Below are 26,294 nucleotides of genomic sequence, written 5' to 3' on the forward strand. Positions count from 1 at the left end.
GATGGGTAGAGGGAGGTCCCTGGATCCTGGCGAGAGTCCTCCTAACTTCTTCCCCAGAGCCTGACACTGGCTTCCGGTCACCCATTCTGCTCTGATCCTAAGTCCTGCTCCTCCCCAGCCTCTAAGTCTCCCTCACCAGGGACCGAAGGCTTTCTCTGGGGCCCCCGTTCCCCTGGCTGGGCCCCACCGCCTGCCATCAGAGCTTAGGGCCTCCTAGCCGTTGCCTGCTGCACACCCGGCCCCACTGCCTGTTGCAGATGAATATACAGGCCACCACTCGGCCACCACTAGGGACAATGACACCTGATGCTAAACCACCCAGGCAAACGAGTTCAATTTTCAAGTCAAGAGGGTACTTCTCAGAACTTGATGATCAGATGTGGGCACGCAGAAACCCATTTCAGAATTTGAATTGGTCTTTGGAACTAGTTGGTATTTGTAGCATGTGCTTGGTGGCGTATTAAATGCCAACGGCCACTAACAGTGACTCATCGCTCACAAGGTGTCAGAATCTGTGCTGAACTCAGTACGTGCATCCCTCACTTGCCTCCTCGCAACCCTTGAGATGGGGTCCGTCATCATCCCCTGTGCAGTGATGAGTAAACTGGGCCCCAAGTCATGCCATCCGTGAGGGCACAGGTTCAAGTGACGGCTTCTGTCTCCGGAAACTGCCACCATTAACCATGACACCCTACTTCATGTCAGTGTGCCACTCCTGTGGATGTGCAAGCACACACTCCACCACCAGGGGCATCTGCAGGCCCCCACTCCCCAAACAAAGCACCCATCTCATGTGGAACTTTCTATCACCTGCTTTTCTAATGGTGTGAAATTCTCACCACGTTACATCACGTGGGGCTTTTACAAAACAACCACCACTGAAGCCCCAGCCCCTAGAGATTCAACTTTAATTGGTTTGGGCTTGAATCAGACATTGGTGTCATATAAGACCCCCCCCCCCCCCAATGATCCTGATGCACCAGAAGGCTTGAGAACAGAGGTGGCCCTGGCTGGGGACTGTTTTCTGTGACTATGAGCTGGCTACGGCATCTGTGAGGGCCTTAGTTTTCTGGCCTATAAAATGGGAGTTCCAGAAGTATGTACTTCATGGGGCTGCTAGGAGGCCTAGGTTAGAAGGGAAAAGTGGCACACAGTGATGGTTAAGTCCCTGGTCCTCCCTGGAGAGCCTCATTGATCCATAATGACACTGACACTTGTAGTTTCTTGTGCAAATGCACCATGGGTTGCAAAAGACAATGCATTCTCCCTGCTTTTCACTCAGACCTCCTGACTCCGGGGGGGGGGTGGGGGCGGAGGGGGGCGGTTATTGGGGGCTGGGCAGCCACTTCTGGCAACTTGCTAGCTTTTTCAGAGATGTAGAGACACGTGCCATTCAGAGTCAGACAGCTAACATACAGGTGTGAAGTCACCGGGGTAATGCCATCAGGAGTGCTGAGATCAAAAGTGAATTGGAAAAGAGATGCCCCACAAAGAGCCCTCCAGTTTATTAAAAACAACAACAGCTGCTCCTGATAATATGGTGCTGGCCGAAGAGGCTCCACGTGTGGACGCTGTAGGCAGGGGGCAGTTTGCACGCCCAGGGTCTGTGCTTTAGTTTTCTTTACCCAGGCAGGTCAGTGGCTCCTCGCTGCTTCTGCACAGGGGAGTGGAGAGAAGCCACTGCCCTTCCATTGGAAGCCAAGGGTTCCAGGGACCCCGGGCCATGACAGTGAAGGCACCTGCAGACCACAGCCTACTGGTTAGAAGCAGACAGGCAGCTAGTGGTTCCAAGTTCCCGCCCGGCAGACCAGACAGCACCAGCTCCCAGCCCAGCTCTGCCCCAGCCTGGCTGTGCTCCGTGCTCCTCTAGCTCCGCTAAGTCACTGCTCTGAGTCACTTTCCTTGTGTTTAAAATGTGGATGAGGGCAGCGTGGGTGGCCCAGTGGTTTAGCGCTGCCTTCAGCCTGGGGCCTGATCCTGGAGACCTGGGATCGAGTCCCGCGTCAGGCTCGCTGAGTGGAGCCTGCTTCCCCCTCTGCCTGTGTCTCTGCCTCTCTCTCTCTCGAATAAATAAATAATTTTTTTAAAAAATGTGGATGAGGTTATCCCCCCTTTGAGGCTGTAGAGTGCTTGGTGCTGAGCCCGCACTCAGCACTCCAGATCTGGCTGCTTTGCCTGGTTTGCTTTTCCTCCCCAAAGTAAGAGGAGGCTCACGTGCCACCTCTCCCATGCCCCGGAAAAGCAGTTCAGCTGAAGCTCCACAGTTCCTTCCAATCCATTACCTCATCCCTCCTTTGGACCTACAGTCACAAGCATTGAGAATCAAGCTTTAAAGAGATCATGAAAGGTGAGATAAAGGGTATAAGTTACAAAAAAATAAATAAAGGCAGGGGATCTATTTCTGGTCCCTTCTCAGGGAGTATGGCTTGCAGAGTAGGGCACAGACAGGTGACAAAGGATTCCTCCCCTATTTCTGGCCTGTGACAGTCCCCAGGAGCGCTATGTAGCACCCAAGTCAGACAACACAACAGAAAAGAATGATGTGCTTGAGCCCTAGAGAAGGACTTTCTGGATTTTTCTGGGGATGGCTATGGTCAATGTCTCTGAGGATAAGAATCCAGCACGGAGTTCATCCCACCTTGACATCTTGCCACGGAGAAGTCAAGAAAACAAAAGTCAGGCCTCATGAGACAGACATGTGACAGTGGTTTGGCTCATGACAGACTTTCAAGAGGCCCTGAAGGCTGGACTGGTCCCAGGTCAACTTTGTCCTTGGGCCTTAGGGACCAAAATCCATTAACCCAATTTTCAACTGGCAGATGGATTTCCCCCTCCCCACTCTTAGTCCCTGTGCTTTGGATGAAACGGACTATATCGCTGTCCTCAGGGAGTAGGTGTGGTATTCAGGCCTGGCCAATCAGAGCATCATATTCCTCTGACCCAGTGGTAGGTTTCCATAATCCCAAAAAGATCTCTCATGCTCATTTGTAGTCATAAGAGGACTTCAGCTGAGGAGCTGGAGGAGATTCCCACGTTCCCTCTGGCTGGGTCTGCCTGCAGTACCTGCGACAGGTACCATCAAAGAATTCAAGAACAAAGCAGGAACTACCAAAGGGAGAACCAAGAGATGGAGAAATACTGTGTCCTCTGGTCATAGCGGTCACTGGTTCAGACTCTGATCAAGCTGAACCTGAAGCCAGTGCTTCCCCTGGACTCCTTAGTTACATGAACCAAGATGCTCCCTTTGGTCTTAAGTCAGTTTGACTTGGGATTTTTCCATCTCTTGCAATGGAAAGGCTCTCAACTGACTCCAAAAATTATTGGCCAGACTCTAATGACCGAAGTTGAAATCTTTATTTGTTGGATATTGGGTTTATTTATTGATTGGACATTAGTTGGCTATATTAAGATAGGAAGGCCCTTCTTCAGATCTGTTATAATCATAAAATTGTTTTACACATGACCGTAGAGCCATTTTACCAATGAGGATTCAGCCCTGCAAAGGGAAGTTGCTTACCCAGGATGCATAGCAGAATCTGAACAAGTCCTAGACTCCAGGTAACCCTTCCTTGCCACCTTATCATTTTCATCCAGCCTAGGCCTCCCCTCCCCAGGCTGTCTTCTCTGGGTTTCTTCTGTGGCCCAGCCTGATTTCATATTCATCTTGCAAGGAAACTGAGCAACATGGCCCCCAATTCTCTAGGTACCTGGTTGTGTTAAATAACAAAAAGTCAACTGGGTACATTTGAAGATCTCATTGGCTTTATTAAACTTTCCATGAGTCAGGCAACATCCCATCTAGCAAATAGAAAGGAGCTCTCTTGAACTGTAGGAAGGGGGAAGTTTTTAAAAGCTGAGAGGGAGTGGGGATAAGAGGAAAATTTTTTGGCGATAAATGCATTGTTTTAGGCAATGGGAAATGGAAAGGGCCTCTCAGGAAATTTCTAGTGCTGATCAGGAGATGTCACGGTAGCTCCTTATAGGTTACATCCCCCAAGAGGTTGAAACTACACTTAGGCTAGGTCTCAAATCCTGGTTTGCTTACGCGTGCCCTTGACCTAAGTGACTCCACTTGGGGGCTGTGGTTTTCTCGTTAACAGAACTGACTAGTTAATCTGCTCCATGAATCTCCATAAATATGGGGCACATTGGGGCACCGTTCCTGGCTCACTTGTGTGCATTTGGTTGAGGCAGGCTGGTGCTTCCCAGGTAGCCACTGGTTTCCTGTGCCTTGGCTGGCCAGTCCTGCTGAAGGAGGAAGAAAAGAAGCAAGCCAAAATCTTCATTTACCCTCAGATTATTTTATTTACCTGGAGAGACAAAAAGCTGGTCTTGAGCCCTGTTTCTTCCTCTGACAAGTCACTTGACCTTGGGTATAGACGCTCATCACCGCTCCCTCAGTGGTAAGGGCAATTACGGTGACATCTTTCCCACCCCGTTCCCAGGACTGTTGGGAGAAGCATGGGTCGACATACATGATGAATGCTGCACACATACTCTGCAGAGTCAAGTGCCAGGAATGACGGCCCCTGTGTCTGGGGTCGCGATTCTGTATTACTGCACACGCGTGTTGACATCTCTCATTGGGGCATTATGTTACAGGGAGAGCCTCAAGTCATATTACGTGTATGATCCCAAGAATGACAAGGCTTCTGGGACTATATTTTGCAAATCAAAGCTGGTAATTTAAGGAACAATGGAATACTAAAAAAGGGGGAGTGTTCTGGGAAATATGGAGAGATATTATAAAAAAAATGCCAAACTGGGAGTTCAGAGACTTGATCTCTTTTCCTTTCTCAGACCCTCAAGATCTGTCTCTGATCTTGAGCCATGGTGGCACCCTTGTGGGCTTCCGTTCCCCCATCTATAAAACCAGGGTGCTTGACCCCATTGTTTTATAACTGGGATGAGATTTTTTTTAAAAAAATTTATTTATTTTACATAGGGAGTGCACCCACAGAAAGGGGGAGGGATAAGGAACCCAAGCCGACTCCCCGCTGAGCATGGAGCCCAGTGTGGGGGCTTGATCCCACAACCCGAGATCATGACCTGAGCCAAAATCAAGAGTCAGATGCTCAACTGATGACGTCCCCCAACCCCCCCACTGGGATGAGTTTTTAACGTCCCCCCCGGGGAAGATCCACAAAGGTAGTACATTTGTTTTTTTTCTTGTTTGCGTTTCCAAGGCATAGAAAAGCACCTTCAGAACAAGGTAGGTACTCAATAATTTTCTGATGAATGAATAAAAATTTATGAAAATTCACAGCTCTGGGTACACTCCAGAATCCTCATACAGTATGAGGTAGAACCTGTGCATGTGTTTTGAAAAGCCCTGTGGGTCATTTTGCCAAGCACTCCTGGCCGACAACTGCTAAACTCAACAACCCCCAAGATTCCTTCCCTGCAGAGTTGCCAGGTTCAGCAAATAAAAACACAAAACATTCACACCCAGTGAAGACTGAATTTCAGATGAAGAACGACATTTTTTCAAGTGCACATGAGTAGCACACAGTAGTAAGTCATTGCGCCTCCTAGAAAGATAACCACATCAGGCCAGTGCTTAGGCTGATGGTTAGGGCCAGAGAGTGGAACCCTGAATATGACCCAGATTTCAGAATCAGACAGATAATCTTGGTGTGAGTCTCTGTCTTGGTTGTGTAATCTTTTTTTTAATGTTTTTTTTTAATTTTTATTTATTTATGATAGTCACAGACACACACACAGAGAGAGGCAGACACATAGGCAGAGGGAGAAGCAGGCTCCATGCACCGGGAGCCCGATGTGGGATTCGATCCCGGGTCTCCAGGATCGCGCCCGGGCCAAAGGCAGGCACTAAACCGCTGCGCCACCCAGGGATCCCTTGGTTGTGTAATCTTAACAGATTGCTGAACTTCACCTGGCTTCATAACTGCAGTGTGCTTCCCGTAGGGTTGCTGAAAGTATTTGAGATCATTTGGTATGACGACTAGCACTTAGCAGGGATCTATACTTCTATAGCTGATATGTGCAGTTGGTTTGAAGAAAAAAAATATCACCAAGACCTTCGTTGAATATATTGTCAGTTAGTAAATTGGCATTCTGAGGTGACCAGGATTTTAGTTAATAGTTCTAGGTAGACCTGAGCCAAGTCAGACTGAATGGTGACCTTCTGTCAAACAATGCCTCTATGTCTGGGGAAACAAAACATACTCAAAGTTAATAGATTACCCAGAAGAAATAAAGGAAGGAAGTTCTTTCATTTCAATCATTATGAAATGTCATTTCTTCACTGACTTTTTCTAACGTCAAAAGTAAACATTCATGTTTCATAGGGTCACTTGACAGAGGAATAGGCCACTATTGGAGTGGTGACCTGGTTTATCTCTCTTCTAAGTTAAGAGCATCTTCTGTTTCCAGAGTGTTTGCTGTTTCTAAAAATGTCTGATACGTCTCCTCTGGTTGAAGCATGAATACATGTGGCAACAGGTGTAAAATGTTTATTGAGGAAACAACTCTCTAGAAACACATAGTTAATGTTGGGTATATATTGTGTACAAAGACCGTCCCTAAGTGCTAGGGATCCTCACTGAACAAAGTAGGGGTCAGTGAACAAGACAGACCTAGAGCCTTGCCTTGGTGGAGACTATATCCTGGGAATAGGGAGAAAAAGATAAGCATCCTAAATAAATGAATTTTGTAGGACATGGATGGTGATGAACTCTATCGGAAAGGATCATAGGGGAAGGAAGGTGGGAGTAAGGAATGTGGAGTGGTCATTTTTTTTCTCTTCTTTTTTAAAATTTAAAATCAATTAACAGAGTGTGTTATTAATTTCAGAGGTAGAGTTTAGTGATTTATCAGTTGCTTATAACACTGAGTGCTCATTATATCAAGTGCTCTCCTTAATGCCCAGCCCCTAGTTACCCCATGTCCCCACCCACCACCCCTCCAGCAAGACTCAGTTTGTTTCCTAGAGTTCAGGGTCTCTTATGGTTTGTATTCCTCTCTGATCTCATCTTATTTTCCCCTCCCTTACCCTATGTTCATCTATTTTGTTTCCTAAATTCCACTTAAGTGATATTTCTCTTTCTCTAATTGACTCATTTCACTTAGCATAATATCCTCTAGTTCCATCTATATCATTGCAGATGGCAAGATTGCATTCTTTTTTATGGCTGAGTAATATTCCATTATCTATATATCTATATCTATCACTTCTTCTTTATTCATTCATATGTCAATGGACATCTGGGATATTTCCTTATTTGGAGTGGTCATTTTAAGTAGCACGGTAACAGTGGGCCTTGCTGGCAAGGTGGCATTTGGGAAAAGAAGGTGATAAAAGGAGCCATACTGATCTGGGGGATGAGAAGACAAACATCAGACATAAAAGACACAAGGCAGGGGCATGCCAGAAGTGTTCCAAGAACAGTGGGGAGGCCAGTGTAGCCAGAGTAGAGAGAGGGAAGACCATAGGAAGAGAGAAGACCCAGTCGCTGTTACTGTCTTAATCATGATGAGACATCCCATGAACCTAACTGTGAACTTGAGTCTTAGTTTACTCACTCTGTGTTTGCAGGGTCATCCTCAACTACCCACTTGGAATGATGGCTCTTAACTTGTAAAGCATTGTTAGGTTTGAGATTTACCTCACAAAACTGTGACCAGGGGAATCAGCACAGCTTGGTGAAGATAGATGTGCTTTAATCAATAGATTTGAGTTCCTGTTCTGGCTTCCTTGACCTGGGGCAAGGTACTTAACCTCTGTGCTTTGGGTTCTGGCTCTGAAATGTGTGAAATTAGATCACTCAAAGTGCCTCCTTTTAAGCTGTGAGGGTTGTAGGGAAGGTCCATGTAAAATCTGGATACAGCGCTTGGCACCCAGGAAGTACTAAATAGATACCATTATTTCTTGAAAAGTATAATCAGGAGAATTGGGTCTTCTGGAATACCTATTTTGATGTATATTCAAAACGTATATTGAATAACTAAAACATGCTTTTGAGCAACAATGGCCTTTGAGCCAACCTCTGAGATTATCTCTCATGATCTCGTGTCTGAGGATTCAGACCCCTGTATGGTCCCCTCCCATATTGTATAAGGGTTGGTCTATGTGACCATAAATATGGCAGAAGTGATGCCACGTCATTTTTAAGATTAAAAAGGCATTGCCGCTATGATCTTGATCTTTCTCTCTTTCTCTCTCTCTCTTAATCATCACTTTCTCTGGGGGAAGCCAGCTGTCCTGTCATGAGCAGCCCAATGGAGAGGCGCCCCCTATGGAGGGGTCTACATGACAAGGAACTGAGTCCTTTTGCCAAGGACCATGTAAGTCAGAGCCTTTTTGGAAGTGGATCCAATGGGCGTGGTCAACCTTCAGATGACAGCAGCCCTCACTGATAGAAGGGAACAGTGGGGAGGCCAGTGTAGCCAGATGGCCACATCCTGAGAGCTCCTGAGCCAGAAACATCCACCAAAGCAGCTCCTAGATTCCTGAACCACGGACACTGGGTGAGATGATCAATACTTGTTGCCTCAAACTATATATATATATATATATACCAATGTATTGTTTGATTCCCCCCTCAGAGTCATTTTATATGTACCAAGAGATTGCAACATTCTTAGATTCTTTACTTGCTCTGTAGCATTCTTCATTATTGCTATGTCACATCATCTCAGACGTTCCTGATTATAAGACATTTGAGTTAGTTTCAGTTTTCCAAATAACTGGCACAACAAAAGTAGTGCCCATAAAAAAAAAAAAAAGTAGTGTCCATGAGCTGGCCAGTGTCCTGAGAGTCCCGTGGACTAAGTCCCTGCCCTGAGGTACTTGAAAGATGGACAACACAGAGGGGCCGAGTCCTCCTGAGGCACCCAGACTACCCAGGTATGGAACCCGAACTCTCGCACAGGGTAGGTAAGAGAGCTGCCCTCTAGGCTGACCTAAGACCGTGAGTACAAAGGAGCTGGGTGAATGTCACTGGTAAGATAATAATGACAATGGCTTTCTAGAATTCTGTGTGCTTCCTGGAGAAATACAGGAATGACAATAAACAATAAAACCTTGGGGAGAAAAAAATCCTTGCCTTGGCTCCAAGTCTCAAAGCAGAATTTCAGGGAGGGTGTCTCTGAACCAAAGCCATTGACCTCCCAACTCTGCATGTCTGCCTCCTGTCTCAGTGTTCTCCTCCCCTCCGACTGTGCTTTGTCAGACTCCACCATTGTGGCTGGAAGGAAAAAGTTGACTACGCCCCTCTTTGTTGAAATGCATCACCACGTTACACATCCCGGGTCTCTTGAATGTGGCATTCATTGAAAGGTTCTGACATAACCAGATCCTCCAAGCAGGGAGCACCATTTCCCCAGCATGGTTGGTTCTGGTGCCCATCATTTGACTTTCCGAGCCTTCCCGACAAGGTTCAGAGGACCACCAGGTCTGCAAGCCATCTTTCACCTTAAAAAAGATAATATATGATATAGGGAGCTGTGCTTACCCTATCAAGGAACAGTAAACACGGTCACCTCTAACACCGCATCAGGTTCACGGTCATCCATCTATTGATGCCACTGGGGGGAAGGTTAGCACTTCTTTAGCAACAAGAATGAGGTTGTCTTGACATCGGTGCTCCTTATTAGGTTTCAGCTGTGCTAATCCTCACTTGAATGTGGGGCAGCCTCCTTCCACCCTCTCAGTCACCCTAGCACCCATGAAGATGCCGCTCCCCGTTCAGCTGCACTCAGAGGACCTTCATTTTCATCTGCTATTAAAAGTCTGTTTGATGAAACAGCAGCCAGGCTCAAGAGACCACTTGGTTGGTTGAAAACTCCCGGGTTAGAGAACGGTGCTGAGGTCAAGGTCAAAAAGTCACCAGGGCAGGATTTCCTTCCCAAAGGAGACAGTGTTTCAGTGACAATGACTCAGTGCAAGGTATCACTATTATGATTGAAACAAATACGAACAACAACACAAGACACGTCCAATGCAGTGCACACGTGTACTAGCTGAAAGCGACCGGAGTGGTGAATTCTGACTCTGCGCCTTTGCAACCTGGGTTCGAATCCTGCCTTCACCACTTAGCACTGTGGCTTTCTGTGGCTACTTGAACCTCCCTGTCTTCATTTCTGCTATGTGAATAATCATCATGCCTGCCTTGCAAGACGATGAGGCTCTCAGTAAGTGTAACTAATTACTGAAATTAAATTCATGATGATACTTTATACCTCTTTCAAGCCAAAGTCTTTTATATTACAGGGAAGTTTGTACATGTGTTAACTCCTCCAAACTATAGGTACTTTCTTCTGTTTCTTCATCTTTGTGTCCTTTGCAAAGCTTAACTCTGGGGACACCTGGGTGACTCAGTGGTTGAGCATCTGCTTTTGGCTCAGGGCATGATACTGAGGTCCTTGGATGGAGTCCTGCATCAGGCTCTCTCCAGGGAGCCTGCTTCTCCCTCTGCCTACGTCTCTGCCTCTCTCTGTTATCTCTCATGAACAATAAATACAATCTCAAAAAGATAAATAAAACTTAACCCAGTGTTTTGGGCACAGTAAGCCTCCAAGAAATATTTGTTAAATAAGTAAATGTCCTAAATATGGTGGGTCTGCAGGGAAAGGCTTGTACACATAATCTCTCTAGTTAGAAACCTATGAGAATGTCATGTGCCTTTTGAATACTCTATAAATATTTTATATTAGTAACAAGAATGTAATGAAGATGATTATTATGAATAAAGAGTACCCTTAGCTCAAATTTTTCTGAACTGGGGGTTATGTCCTTCTGCAGTATAGAAAACTTGTTCATCCAGGGTTTCAGCTTAGTGCCAACTAAACCCTAACTGACTTTGCCAAATAAAGCAAGTGAATCAATGTGTTCATTACCTTTCAGGCAGTAATTTCCAGGAACCAGAATGTGGGGCTATCATGTTGTAGGCTGCCATAACTTCTTTTCTTTCTAGATTTAGATAATAATTCCATGTTTTCTGACACAGCAACTAGATTATTTTACAATCATTTCCTCGGTTTCATAATGCTTATAACTAAATGGCAAACTAGTGAAGTCTGGGTTGTGAGCTTTAGAACATAGAAAGAAGCAGAGCTGGTTCTATGGGCCATTCCCTTCTGCTTCTCTATTTTAGCTTTCTCCAGCAAGGGAGGTTGGAGTGCTGTTTTGGAACAGAGAACCACAAAGAACCACTGGCAGTAGGTAAGTGTTCCAGACTGTGAGTCATGGACTAAGGTTTTGTAATATTAATAAATGTTCTTCAGCAAGAAGACTCCTTAGTGGCAGTAGGAACTGAGCAAAGGGGAGAGACATATAGCTTCCCTTAATAAAATCTAGAACCTCCAAGGTTGGCCTTGGAAAAGGATCCATACAGGCGGTGAATCCAGTGGTCTCAACTGCGCAATACACCCCCCTCACCCCATTTACCTTTTCTTTGAGGGAGACTCACTTGTGTCCATGTTTGCACATACACACTCCATCACATGCACAAATGCACACACACATTCTTGCCACTATGACTTCTCTTTAATAATTGGACATAAAACAGACAAAACACTTTCCCTAAAAGTGTTTGAGGAAATATCTCTAAATATCAAATATCTCTAAAATATTTAAGAATGACAAAAACTTAAAGAAAAGTGTCAATGAGGGCAGCCCAGGTGGCTCAGCAGTTTAGCGCCTCCTTCGGCCCAGGGCGTGATCCTGGAGACCTGGGATCGAGTCTCACGTCAGGCTCCCTGCATGGAGCCTACTTCTCCCCCGGCCTGTGTCTCTGCCTCTCTCTCTCTGTCTCTGTCTCTGTGTGTCTCTCTCCTCTCTCTCTGTGTGTGTCTCTCATGAATAAATAAATAAAATCTTTAAAAAAATGAAATAAAGAAGAGGATGAGAAAGGATTCTCAATTCTACCTGTCCCAAAGGACTAGTGTTACTTTGGAGATCTCTTGGCCCAGCGGTCTTCCTTGCTCTTTCCTGATTTGTCTCTTTGCTGCCATGCACCTCATTTGGCTTGAATGCTTGCGGCCTTCGGGGCGCCATATTCCTACCTGTGGCATACCCAAGGCCCATTCTGGTCCAACTCATTCTGGGGGGTTTGATCCTTACGGTGATGTGAGGTTGATATTATTTCCATTTTACAGACAAAAAGCTTGAGTGGTAGGGAGGTAAAAGAGTTGGCTGCCGCTACTTGCACACAATTCCCTATATATGGCAGAAGACTAATTGCATGACATGAAGGTCCACCATGCCAATGGTCTGACGGGGTATATACCTCAGAACCAGGGCAGATGCCCTTTTATTGCAAAGCCTGTATAACTCCTGGTAGTGTTTATTATTAATATACCAGATAGCTTAACTGAATCCTGAGGGAATGGGCACAGGAGACATTGGTTTTGATGGAAAAGGAGAGTGAGGAGAGTGTTCTAAACATGGGGAGACAGTTCTCATTATGACCCCAAGTGTAGGGTACAGGGCCACATGATGTCACGGTGTGATAGCAAATAAATAATGTGTGTTTAAAACGGGCCTGATAGAAATATGCCACAATCTGAAGTAACTGTATCTAGGTGGTAGAGCCATAAATGATTGTTATTCCTAATTTATCCTTTTCATATTTTCCCAAAGTTTTTTTTTTCTAATAATGGGCATGCATTACTTTTATAGTCTGAAAAACTACTAAGTTTTCACTTATAACATTGTTAGTGTATGTTAGAGCATAAAAACATAACTATCAAATAAAAAATATCTGTGCTTCAAAGGGCATTATCAAAAAAGTGAAAAGACAATCCACAGAATGGGAGAATATATTTACCAATCATATACCAGATAAAGGACTAGTATTCCTTATCAGATAGAAGACCCTTTACAACTCAACAATACAAAGACACATAATCCCGTGTAAAAATGGACAAAGGATCAGAACTGACATTTCTCCACAGCGGATATATGGATGGCCAAAAAAGGATATGAAAAGATACTCAGCATCATTGGTCATTAGTCAAACCACGAGATACCACCTCACATCCACTAGAATATATATAATGAAAAAAATGACAATGACCATGGGCAAGGGTTTGGAGAAATCAGAACTGTCATAATGGGAAGGTAAGATAGTATGATCACTTTGGAAAAGTTTTTCAATTCCTTGAAAAGTTAATCATAGAGTTACCATATGGGCAAGAAATTCTACCCCTGGATATAGACCCAAGAGAAATGAAATCATTCTTCCACAGAAACTGGTACATGATCGTTCATAGCAGCACAGGGCAGCATAGAGCCAAAAAGTCGAAACAATCCACAATGTCCACCAGAGGATGAATGGAAAAACAAAGATGTGGTTTTATCAATACAAGGGAATATTATTCAGCTATAAAAAGGAGTACTGATACAAGCTACAGTGTGGATGAACTCTGCAAAATACTATGTTCAGTTTAAGAGGCCAGACACAAAGCCTTCATATTGTATGTTTCCACTTATGTGAGATGTTCAGTAAAGGCAAATTCCTAGAGACAGGGCAGATTAGTGGTTGCCCGGGGCTCATTGTGGGGACAACTGAGGAGTGACTACTGATGGGTGTGGGGTTCCTTGTTGGAATTGATCAAAGTGTTCTGGAATTAGGGAGTGGCAGTGGTTACAGGACTATGAGTATATTCCAAACCACCAAACTGTAAACTTTAAGAGTCAATTTTATGATGTGTGAATTGCATCTCAGCAGAAAAAGGACTAAAAATGAAGGAAATTTTCAAATACAAATCCACCAAAAAAAAAAAATTTAGAGTCTGCCTTACTTTTGACCGATTGGGTTTGACTATGTTTCAGGGCCTGTGAAATAAATACTCACTGACTAAATATAATGAAAGAAAAACACAGGATGGAGAGCACTGTGTGCATGCAGGAGCCCCCCAACACCATTCTCCCTCTTCCTCCTAATCACCTGGGGGATAAAGATTCTTTTCACAGAATTGTGCACATGGGGCAGAGAGAGGGTAGAATCTACTAAACCAATACGCCCTATTCTACAGATGAAGAAACAGGCCCAGAAGGAGGAGTTTGCTCACTGCCCCCCTCTCCCATGAGCTGCAAAAGGACTGATGCGCTTTCCTTGTCCCCCCACCCCACGTATCTTTTTTTAAATAAATTTATTTTTTATTGGTGTTCAATTTACCAACATACGGAATAATACCCAGTGCTCATCCCGTCAAGTCCCCACCTCAGTGCCCGTCACCCAGTCACCCCCACCCCCACCCTCCTCCCCTTCCACCACCCCTAGTTGGTTTCCCAGAGTTAGGAGTCTTTCATGTTGTCTCCCTTTCTGATATTTCCCACTTATTTTTTCTCCTTTCCCCTTTATTCCCTCTCACTATTTTTTATATTCCCCAAATGAATGAGACCATATAATGTCCCACGTATCATTGAGCTGCTTGTTGCCTGTCCTTTTAACAGTCAGGGCCATCAGTTCAGGAATTAGCAGGCGGGCTTTGCCTGAACACACAGAGCAGCACTGATTTCACAGCTTCTTCCTCCCAAGGACCAGCATTTCACTTTTTGAGGTTTGATGACTCCTCACTTTAACCTACTTGCAAAATAACTGTGCCCAGTGTACGGGGCCTTGCTGGTGTGTGCTCTGCTGGAGAGGTGGGGTTGGGGGTGGGGGCCCTAACGCCCTCAAGAAAACCGGTGATCCACTGGAGAGCTGGCATTAATAGTTTTTTGTTATTGGTGGTGGTTTTTGTTGTTGTTGTGTTTGTCTCAGTAACACTTGGTTTTATAAAGTTGGTTCTTCCGTCCGGTTTATTCAAACCATTTTCGTTTGAAAGAGGACTCAAGCCACCGTCTCCCAATCTCCACTCACATCTCTCTCTGTCCCTCTCTCTCTCCCAGCTGCGACTGCTCTGAATCGGAGCCTGACTTCCTAGTTGGCTCTCAGCTCCCGAGGCGGGCACTGCGCCTCCCTCCCCGCCCCGGGGTCCCCCAGCTCATGCACGCTTCTGGACTCTGCTCCCCGTCCCCCCCCCCCCCCCCCCCCGGTCCTGCGGCCGAGCGGGCCCTGGGAAAGGCGGCGGGAGGTCCCTGGCCACCCCGGGGGCGGTCCTGCTCGGGCACCTGCCAGAAGCGAGGGCCCTGCGAGACCACCTGGGGCCACAAGCGACCCCAGCGGAGGGGTGCGGGGGCAGTGAGCCGCGCGGCAGGCGGGCGGGGATACTAGCCGCGGTGCCTCCGGGTCGGGACGGTCGGTGGCGACCGAGTCGAGTTTCCCGGGGGGCGGGGGATGCACGTCTGCCCTCCCCGGGGGAAGAGCGGGCACACGCGGGCGGCGGGGGCGGGCGGCGCGGAGGGCGCTCCCCTGCCGGGCGCTCCGGGGGCGGGCGGGGGCGGGGGCGGGGGCGGAGGTGCGCGAAGGTGCCTCGTGGGCCTGGCGGGGTTGGGGCGGCGCGCAGGCGCACTGGGGCCAGCCCGCCGGCCGGGTCCCGGGGTACAAAGGAGCGCGGCGCCACGCGGGGGCCCCCGGAGGTCTCGGGAGCCGCCTGGGGAGGGGGGTCCCTCCCGCCCCGCCCCTCCCCGCCCCTCCCCGGGCGAGCGCGGCTGGGCCTCCCCGCCTGGCTCGCCCTCGCGGGGGCGGAGGGCCCCGAGAGCCGCAGCCCGTTTCGGGGTTTAATTCTGGCGCTTGCTCGCCGGCGCCGGCTCCGCCCCCCGCGCCCCGCCCCCTCCGCCGAGGTCCGGGAGCCCGGCGGGCGCGGAGCCGCAGGTCGGGGAGCGCGCCCGGAGGTGAGTGAGGCGGCGCCGCGCTGCGCCCCGTGCCCGGCGGGGTGGGCGCGGGCAGGCGGGCTCGGCGCGCGCCGGGGGCCAGGGCACCCCGCGGGCTCGCGCTCCCTGCCCCCCGCCCCCGCCCCCGCCCCCGGCGGCCTCGGGGCGGGCCCGGGGTCGCGGCCCCAGGGGTTGCTTGGGGCCCTGCAGCCGCCGGCCGCGGGAAAGTGCGGGCGGGGGGCGCCTGGGACCCCGGGGGCCTGTCCTGCCCGCGACCCGGTGCGGACCCTCCCCGAGGCGGCTCCGGGGGGCGCTCTGGGCTCGGCTCCGCGCGCGCGGCGGCGGGCGGCCTCCTGATCCCTGCGTCCCGGAGCGGCAGGTGGCCTCGCTCGCCCGCCCTGCGCCGACTCGGCGCTGGCTCCGGCCGCGGCCGGCGGGGTCGGCGGGGTCGGCGGGGTCGGGGGGAGGGAGGCGGGAGAGGGAGGGGGAGGGCGGGGGCGCGCCCCGGGCCAGCGCGGCGTCAGGTCCGCGGAGGCTGCGAGCGCCCCGGAGCGCGCGGGTCCCCGGCGTCCCCTGTCCCGCGCCACCTGGGCGCACTCGCGGGGTCCCGCGCCCCGGGCAGCCGCCGCCGCTGGCGCCCTCCGCGCTGGCCCTGGGCCCCGGGGAGCTTTCGGAGGCGGCTCCTCGCGGGGGTCCTGCGAGTCTGCGGGAGCCGCCCCGCAGCGGGGTGAGGCGCGACGGGAACCCTCCGGGGCGTCCCCCAGCGCGGGCGGCCTGCACCCCGCACCCCGTCCCCGCGAGCTTCGTCTCTCCTGTTAATTAGTGAAACGACCGGCGCGACGGCCCGAGACCCACACGGCGGGGCGGCCCACCCGCGCGCGGTTGTGCGGTTTCTCGCCGGCCTCGCTGCCCCGCATCCGAGCGGGAGGAAATCAGAACCTGCTTCCTCTTTTGTCAATTCGTGGTTTTATCCACCTTGATTTCTTAGGTGATGCTTAGCTGCTCATCTGCTAATTGTTCCTTTCATCCAACTTTCACTACCGGAAAGTGGGGCGCTCCCGCGTTGTACTTATTTTAAAGACTCAGATGTAATAAACATGCCCTAAATGTACCCTTTTCAAGTGTTCAAGTCCGTGGTGTTTAGTGTATTCACGAAGTTACACGGTTATCACTGATTCCAGAACATTTTCGTCACCCTCCCAAAGGAACCCCATCTCCATTAGCAGTGATTCCTCATTTCACCCTCCCGCAGCCTCCTTCCTTCATTTTAAGGTGTAGTTTTTCCCAGATTGAATTAGAAATTGAGAGATTATTAACTTCAGACCCTTTTTAGTTAATGGATTTGAGGGAAGGTGCTGCCGATGAGGCGGTGGAAGAAAATTTAAGTAGGGGCTGTCCTGTGGTGAGATTAGTGTCTAAGGATGCAGAAGGGGCCAGTGGCGAGTGATGGTCTCCTAAAGAGGCACTTCCATGAGGGATGCATTTTATCCCCCAGGTGGGGGGGGGCACAGGGGTGCTTTGGGGCACTTTGTGAAGTTCACAAACCCCTCTAGTGGAGGTTCCACCTCAGAAAAAGTGAGTTCTGTTCTGTGTGTGTGTGTGTGTGTGTGTGTGTGTGTTTCAGGGGGAAAAATGATAGAGCAAAAAGGAGCAAGGTTTTAAAAATAGTTTTGTTTTAAATCATCCAAACTGGCCCAAAGAAAAGAAACCACAGGCAAATGGCCACTCGAATCGATACAGTCAAGACCTAGGTTCGTTTTGTGAATGTCAGCATTTGCTCACAAATAGTGCCACGAGCTGATGTGTTCTTGCATTAGCCTCCTTAGTCCAGGGAGGAGGGGGAGGATGGGCGAGGGTGTAGCTGAGGAAATTCAAGGAATTGGGGAGGAGGTAGGAGCAAGGCTGACACAGGCAATTGCTTGTGGGAGCAGAGGCCTGTAGGGCAAACAGGTTCAGAAGCAGCAAGGGGGATCTCAGGGAGAAATTACAGACACATCACTCAGGCAGCTGTTGGATTATTTGTGCATGTTTAAAAAAAAAAAAAAATCAGTGGTGAGCAGAGTTGAAGCAGCCCAAATGATACAACCATCTTTACACTTCTCTTTGGCCCTGCAATCAGAGAAGCCAAGTTGGTTTCAAATGTTGTGGGACATTTTATGCCTCTGTGGCATGGGTGGCTTAGCTTATGCCATCTGTTTTTTGTTTTAAGTAATTGTTAAACTATAGCATACAGACCAATCGTAAGTGTACAGTGTGATGAATTTTCACAGTGAACGTAAAGTTATAACTTGCACTGAGATCAAGACGCAGAATGTTGCCAGACTGCAGAAGACTCCTGCTCTTTTCCCATCGCTTTTTCTTCCCATGGTAACCAGTGTCCCAGCATAGATCAATTTTGTTCATGTTCTCTGTGTGTGGTGTAATCTAGTATGTTTTTTGTTTGTTCGTTTGTTTTTCAATCTGGCTTCTTTCTCACCAAATCACTTTGGTGAGACTTAGCCGTGTTGCACGTGGCTCTAATTCAGTCATTATCTTTACTGTGCAATATTTCATTGTGTGACTATGCCCCAAATTAGCTATCTGTTCTAGGGCTGATGGGCGTTTGAGTGGTTGCCAAATTTTGACTATGGCCAGTAGTGTGGCTGTGAACATTGTAGCACATGTCTTGATACACTTGTACACATTTGCTTAGGGTATATGCATAAGAGTAGAAATGCTGAGTTCTAGACTCTTCAGTTTAGAAGATCATGCGAAACATCCCAAAGCGGTTGTATGGTTAATACTTCTTCGAGCAGGATGTGAGAGTTCTGTCCTGTTTTAAACTGTCAAAGCAGGGCAGCCCGGGTGGCTCAGCGGTTTAGCGCCTCCTTCAGCCCAGGGCGTGATCCTGGAGACCCGGGATCGAGTCCCACGTTGGGGTCCCTGCATGGAGCCTGCTTCTCCCTCTGTGTCTCTGCCTCTGTCTCTCTCTCTCTGGATTAAATAAATAAAACCTTTAAAAAAATAAAAATAAACTGCCAAAGCAGTAAATCTACAAAGAGTTTCACAGATGGGCAAAAGGTAACCCATATTTGCCCCATTCTAGCAGATTATTTCAGTTGTGTTCACTTTGGGTGCTTTTCTACGTCTGGTCCTGTTTTTATGAAGTCATAATAGTCAATTTGGTATTTTGTTTCTCTTAACAGTATGTCTTAATATTGCTTCAGTCTCTGTGACTTTCAAATTCCTGCACACATCCACAATCCTGTGGACAGGCTTCCATTTAATAAGCCCCCACACACAACCGGAAATGAGTGTTAATTTTTTGGAGTTGTACATATTGCTACAAAAACCATCTTTGTGCATATAGTTTCCTCCCCGCCTCTTGTTTGGGTCACTTCATAAACTAGAGACTCTCCGTTTTATGGCTCCGGGTCCATGTGGTTAAACTACTACCTGCAGAACCCAGCTGTCCTTGAATCTAGTACAGAATTGTTTAAAGTAACCTTTAGGTGGCTAATATGTTACCTGCAAAAAAGGTGTCTAATTGGTTTAAAATGTAACTCTCGAAGTAACAGTGAAGTTGACCCTGATACCCCCTTTTTAAATAGTGTAAATGGGACTATTGTAACTTCATTTGCCAGTCATGTGATTTTTCTTTATATTATGCTTTTTTGCAAATGTACTAAGCTAGGAGTTTTAGGGGGTATAAGAGGAATCATACCGTTAAGTAGCTGGTTGTCCAGAAATTATGTACAAAAATTAAAAGTAGCATCTAGGCAGAATCCTTTCATGTGACAAAGGAGTGTTTAGTTCACTTCCCAGATATTGACTGCTTCTGTGAGTTCTGAATCAAAAGAGGTCTTTCTTGCCAGGATGGTTAGGATCGGCTTCTCTGAAATGTAAGACTTGAGCTGAGCTTTAAGGGATCCTTAGAAATTGGTGAGGGAGCAGATATCTCCGAAGAAAATACCACTGAGTTATCTCAGGAAGGGAGATGAACAGTACACAGCCCATTCTGGACAGTGGGAATGATGCCAATCTTATTCTTTTTCTGAAATATAGTGAAAATTGGTGAACTAACATGAAGGCAAAAAAAATAATTAGAACTTTTGGGGAGAAAACTTTTTTACTTTCAAGTCAGCATCATGGGGTTCGATTATGAATCCTTGCCAAAGATTACCATGCAGTGGGCTTCTGCATTGCCTGGTTATATGGCTCTAAACTCACTCTTTCCTCTCAAATAAAATGCAGCAAAAATTTCCCTAAACTTGCATGTGGAATAAGCCAATATCAGCTTACCTTTAGAAAATAATAAATACTTTCCTACTTCTATGCAAGACCCTGGTGAGGAAATCCAGAGACCCTCACAGAGTTCGTAGCAAGTGGGGAGATAGAAAGAGAATTATAGTAGGAGGCAGAAGGATGGAAATATTTGCTATTAATGGCCCATCCTGGAAATGTAAAGGGTGGAAAAATTAATGCTGAGAGGTTTGTGTGATATTTAAGGAGATCGGGCCTTGGAAAATGTAGGCAGGTGGAGATTAGAGCAAAGGGCATTGCATTTTAGGGCATAGCTTTTGAAAATGCAAAGGCTTCTGGTAGGGCTTGATGTAATAGTTTGGTCAGTCACCTCTTTGGAGACTCAGGTGACTGGCAGCTTGAGATTATACTCTTTGTCTAGTGGCTTCCTACTGCCAGGCTAACCTGGTTATCTTTGTGGACATGTTGCTCTGGGCCCAGATTGGCTGATGTGAGTATAGGTTGTGTTGCTTGCTGTGTGACTTTTGGCACAGTTACTGAACCTCTCTGTGGTTCCGTTCCCTGTTCATAAAACGAGGATGACAAAAGCAGTCCCCTCATGGAATTACCTGAGGATTAAGGGAGTTAAAATGCTAGAGGGTCACTGGGGTGGCTCAGTTAGTTGAGTATCCAATTCTTGATTTTAGCTCAAGTCATGATCTCAGGGTGTTGGGATCAAGGCCCGTGTCAGGCTCCACGCTCCGTGTAGAGTCTGCTTGGGATTCTCTTCCCCTCCCTTTAACCCTCCTGTGTGCGTACTCTCTCTGTAATAAATAAATCTTTAAAAAGAAAACAAAAACCATAGAGAGCACTTCAAAGACTACCTGGTACACCATTAATGCTGAATATGTCCACTGTTGTTTCTTTAATTTTTAATTGTTTAAATTTTTGAAGTAATATTTGTATAGAAAATAGTGCCAACAACAAGCATTTAAAATGAAAACAAAAACCTCGTCACTCCTCTCTGATCCCTGCTCAGCTATAGTCTCTTATGGGGTGTTAACTCTCTGGTTTTTTTTGTTGTTGTTGTTGTTATTGTTGTTGTATGTTCTTTTGGTGGATGTCATTGAGCAAATGACCTCAAACCTTAGTGGCTTAAGCAATTCTTTCATGGTGTTATGGATTCCATGGCTCGGGGATTGGGGCATGGCTTGGCTGGGTGTCCTTGTGGTGGTGCAATCTCTGTGTAGCAACCACCTGGTGAATGGGCTGGCCTGGAGGGTCCAAGGAGGCTTTGCTGCCATGCCTCGTGCCTTGGCAGGGATGGCTGGGAGATGGGGCTCAGGGTTGACTGCTGACCAGAGTGTCTATTACACATGGCAACTTCCATCGGTACTCAAGTCTGCTCACAAGGCCCCCAGCTCCCTTCATGCGTTAATCAGGGTTCTTTGGAGCAACAGAACAAGTAGGGTGTGTGCATGTTTATAGAAAAAAGAGGTATGTTAAGTAGTTGGCTCACATGATTATGGAGGCTGGTGAGTCCAAAATCTGCAATGTGAGCCAGCAGAGTGGAGACCCAGGAGAGCCAGTAGTGCAGGTGAAGACCAAAGACAGTCTGCTGGAGAATTCTGTCCTGCTTGGGGAAGCTGATCTTTTTGTCCTATCCAGACCATCAACTGATTGGATGAGGCCCACCTGTGTTATGGAGAATAGTCTGCTTAACCCAGTAGTCACTGACTTAAATGTTAATCTCATCCTCAGATACTCTACAGATGGACAGATACAATTAACTTGAGCTAGAATACCTCCAGAGAACCAGTTGGAGGCTTCCTGACCTTTTATGACCTAGCCTCAGAGGTTACATGACTTTCCTGTCCTCAAACTCTGTTGATTGGGTCCATCAAAAGTCTGCTCCAACTCCAGGGGACACGGACCTGCCACTTGATGGGAAGAGTGTCCGCACATTTGCAGCCTTCTTAAACTGCCACAGTGTACCCGTGATTTCAACCAACTTGGCAGTTTCCATTCATTCTCCAGTAAGGAAGAAAGGGAATTAATATTACCCCCACCTCTTTTCTCTTCTTCTCCCCAGTTTTATTAGATATCCCATTATTTTTATCTTGTTATTTTTAGTTCTCTTTTTTCAATTACCTTTATAATTTTAAATAAAGCACTCCATACTTGACAAGGCCATGGAAAAATGAGGTTTGTTTAGTGTGTGCGTGTATGTTCAAGCAGTGGAAAAGAACAAAACTGTCTACGAGGAGGCCTAACAGAGAGGCTCTTATTAAAACACTCCAGTCACTAGATGTGTGAATTGCTTGCGAGCATGTCCCCTGATGCGCACAGCAGGTGACATAATCCAGTGGTTCTTATTTTCTCTTTGGCTTTTAAACTCTGATACCTGTTTGCCTTTTTTCTTCCTTGAGCTTTATGTTTCAAGTATGAATGCTTTCTCACTGATGAAGAATCTTAAAACAGATACACTGTTGAGTTGTGTATTTGTGTATGGATAACATACACCAGAAGAACCTATCAGAACTAAGTATCCTCATGCTTTTTTCATTACAGGAGCAATCAGGTAATTGGAAACAGTTATATATTTCAGTGTCAGAAACCCTGTTGGAAGGTTTTTTTTTTTTTTTTTTTTTAATTAGTTAATGGAATTGAGCAGTGGAACTTAGTTTAACGCTCAGAAGACATACTAATCCCTTTTTATAATTATCTGATCCCCTGAGAAGCACACAAGAGCCTCTATTCTTGTTGGTTTACATTGTTGTATTGCAGATAAAACTCCTTTGTATATAATTTTTGACTTGATTAGAGGTAAGAAGGTAAATATGTTGGTATCTGCATTACGTTTTGGACTAAAGTTATTCAGATTTCTGTTGGTCTTTCTGACTAGTTCACCTGTTGACCTTGGGGAAAATATGAAAAAATAATGAGAGCAAAGGTAGAAATCAAGCTGAATCCATCCTCCCTCTTTCTCATTCTCCTTCTATCTTCCTCCTAACCCTTTTTCCTTCTCTCCTCTTCCTCCTCAACAGCTCTTTCCTATCAAAACAACTCCTTAGGAGTAGCCCTTTTTAGGGGTGGTGACTGACCCTATTAGGTGATGCTACAAGTCATTTTTCTGCTAAATGCTTGCTCATCTCCCTTCCCCCAAATAGAGCCATGGACCCAAGCTGATCATCTTTGTATCACGCCCCTGGGCTGTCCATCTAATATCACAGGTCAGTTTTGTCAGTGTTTAGACTTTAATATGTGGAATCGCAGAGTGTGTACCCTTTTGTGTCTGGCTTCTTCTCCATGTTGTATTTGTAGGATTGATCCATGTGATCTTATGTGACAATGGAGTGTTCTTTGCATTTTTTGATTGTGTTCTGCAGTGTGACTATACCACTGTTTATCCATCGTCCTGGAGACTTACATTGGGTTGTTCCCAGTTTGGGACCAGCATGAACAGTGCTGTCACGAACAAGTCTGTGCATGTGTCCTGGTGAACGTATGTATACAGTTATGTTGGGTGCACATCCAGAAACGAAGTTGCCAGATTGGCTGCACACAGTTCTGCTGTGGTAGAGATCTCTGTAGCAGCTGTATTCATCTATCTTCCCAGCAGTGCTGTGTGAGTTCTCACTCGAATGCTTGTTATTCTCCATTGTCTTATTCTAACCAGTTGGGTAAATATATATTCTTGAATTCCCCAGACTCCAAAAAAAAAAGGGCTCATATTCTTTTCATGTTATGGCATAGTGAAATAGAAAAGATTAGACCAGTTAAAGAATTCATCTAAAGATTTCATGTCAGCTTTTTAACTAGTCTAGCTTTTTTGTTTCTCTGTGTCATAAAATTCAGTTCTCATGGTATTTTCTCTTTTAATTTGGTAGGAGATGCACGTCAAGAGATTTACTATTAATAAAAGTCAACAAAACATTATGAATAAACTCTGCAGGTCCTGAGCAGTAAGGCTTTCAGTATATTTGAAGGCTGAAATTTTGCTTATGCCATCTTATCCTTTGAACTTCCCTGATTTGTTAAGTCGATTTACTGATTTTTGGCATATACTATGACATTTTTATAGGAGAATTTGTCTAAGTCATGCTCTGTAGATGACCAGGAATTAAATTTCCACAAGGTAGCACAACAGAAAATTTGAACTCTTGACTCATCATTTCTTAAAGGCAGAAAAGAAGGAGATTGTCCACACAGGGACACTTTGGATATTGTGTTGGTTCAGTGGCAATTGCCATTTTTTAGAAAATGGAATGAGTCGTTTTGATGATACTTAACATGTGATTTGATGTGCTTGAAATTTGTTTTGATGTTTTTCCTCTTGGCCTTTTGAAATTTCATCCTTCATCTTCTACTTGAAGCTGCCTATTTTATCTTTTCAATTGTTTCTTTTTGAGGATTGTATGCCTCTCAAGGAAGGCAGCCCAGCTTCAGACTTAGTGCAAACATCCTCTCCTCCTTTGAATATCACTAGGGGTGTTGCTGATCAAGGGACAGGCACTGTTTATCTTCAGGGCCTTTAAGGCTTTTGTAGGGACTCTTTGGCCCGTTGGTGGCAAGATTCAGCCCTGTGTGGCATAGCTTATAGGGTCTTTAGAAAACACAGGCTTCTGACCTTAAGAGCAGAATGAGACTTCTCTGCCTCCAGAGACCCCCACCCTTTGACCTCCTTTCAGAGTTATAGTTCAGGAAGGGGGGGAGGGAGTTTGCAGGATCTCCATCAAGGAGAGAAGGGTGGGAGGGAAATGATTGAAACAACTCAAATTTTCTTAGCCCAGGCAGGGTTTCAGTAACAACTAGAAGCAATTATTTTTTTTTTATTTTTATTTTTTTTTTTTATTTATGATAGTCACAGAGAGAGAGAGAGAGAGAGAGAGGCAGAGACACAGGCAGAGGGAGAAGCGGGCTCCACGCACCGGGAGCCCGACGTGGGATTCGATCCCGGGTCTCCAGGATCGTGCCCCGGGCCAAAGGCAGGCGCCAAACCGCTGCGCCACCCAGGGATCCCAACTAGAAGCAATTAAAATAGTTTACTGCTATGGGAGTTTTTGTATGTTGTTTAAAAAGTAGATTTTTTTTTAAGTTGAGGGAATTCAAGACTAATCCTTTCACGAAGTCATATGCACTTGTGTTCTGCTATGGGTTTTTTTGGTTTGTTTTTTGTTTTTAAGATTTTATTTATTCATGAGAGACACAGACAGAGGCAGAGATATTAGCAGAGGGAGAAGTAGGCTCCCGGGGGTCGGGGGGAGGCTGATACAGGACTTGATCCCAAGACCCTGGGATCACGACTTGTGCCAAAGGCAGGTGCTCAACCACTGAGCCACCCAGGCATCCCTATTTTTTTATTTTTAAAAAAATTTATTTATTTATCTTAGAGAGAGCAAACAGGGGGGAAGAGCAGAGGGAGAGGGAGAGAGAGAACCCCAAAGAGATTCCACACTCAGCCTGGAGCTGGTCACGGGCCTCGATTCCGCAACCCTAGGATCATGACCTAAGCCAAAACCAAGAGTCAGACCCTCCACTGACTGAGCCACCCAGGCACCCTCAGGAGAGTTTTAATCATTTTCAGGTTAATAGAGAAGCAGAATGATCTCTTTTTGTTTGTTCTTAGGTTTATTTTAGCCAGCCTCTAGAAACAAAAGGCTACTGTTTGGATAACCAGGGAAGCCAGGAGAGCCTAATTGGAAGGACTTTGTTTTCCTTTAATGAAATCCCGTGTGCTCATAAAGCTGTCTCCCACCTTGCAGAGAAGAGGATCTCTCACTCAGAGACAGAGTGCTGCTGTGTCTGGGTTTGGTGCTGCCCACGGCTGGGAAGGGCATGCCAGCAGCTCCCCCCTCGATGTCAGGAATGAGTAAGAAGGCCTTGAGGACTCTTAGCCAGCCCAGAGCCATTGCATTACAGTAGCTTTACTACAGTGGGGGAAAAATGTCCTTCTTTCCTGTCCCATCACCTGTCCCAAAGCTCCCAGCTTTGCCAGCAAGAGGAGGAAATACTGCTTAAGGGCTTGACATTTATATAGTTTTGGAATCATTTTCATAGGAACTTCCTCTTTCAAGGAAGAGGTGTCATGAGCCTCTGGCCTCACATCCAGTTTGACCGAATAACCAGGCTTACCTGTTTATCCGATTTGGCCTGACTTTGAGCTGTGACCCACAGATGTCTCTTCTAGCCTGGGTTCCAGGCTGGATAGAGGGTAGCTGAATCCATGGAAACTGCTTTGTTCTCAACATCTCTTTTCTTCCTCCGTGGCCCAGGGCAGCTTTTTCGTCCCTACTTTCTTCCCTGTTTCTTTACCTTTATTTTTATTTATTTTTAAGATTTTATTTAT

At 46.6% G+C, this 26,294-nt stretch overlaps 1 protein-coding gene across 4 annotated transcripts in view; it reads left to right on the plus strand.

The window, feature by feature from the left end:
- Positions 1-15,609: 15,609 nt before the first annotated feature.
- KANK1 (KN motif and ankyrin repeat domains 1) overlaps positions 15,610-26,294 on the plus strand; it is a 207,907-nt gene continuing 197,222 nt past the window's right edge. For all 4 annotated transcript variants that reach the window (XM_072839330.1, XM_072839357.1, XM_072839352.1 and 1 more), the window contains exon 1: positions 15,610-15,745. The gene's annotated coding sequence lies outside the window, so the exon portion shown is untranslated. The remainder of the gene's footprint in view (positions 15,746-26,294) is intronic.

Source organism: Canis lupus, chromosome 1 (genome assembly GCF_048164855.1).
Source record: "Canis lupus baileyi chromosome 1, mCanLup2.hap1, whole genome shotgun sequence".
Lineage (NCBI taxonomy): Eukaryota > Metazoa > Chordata > Mammalia > Carnivora > Canidae > Canis > Canis lupus.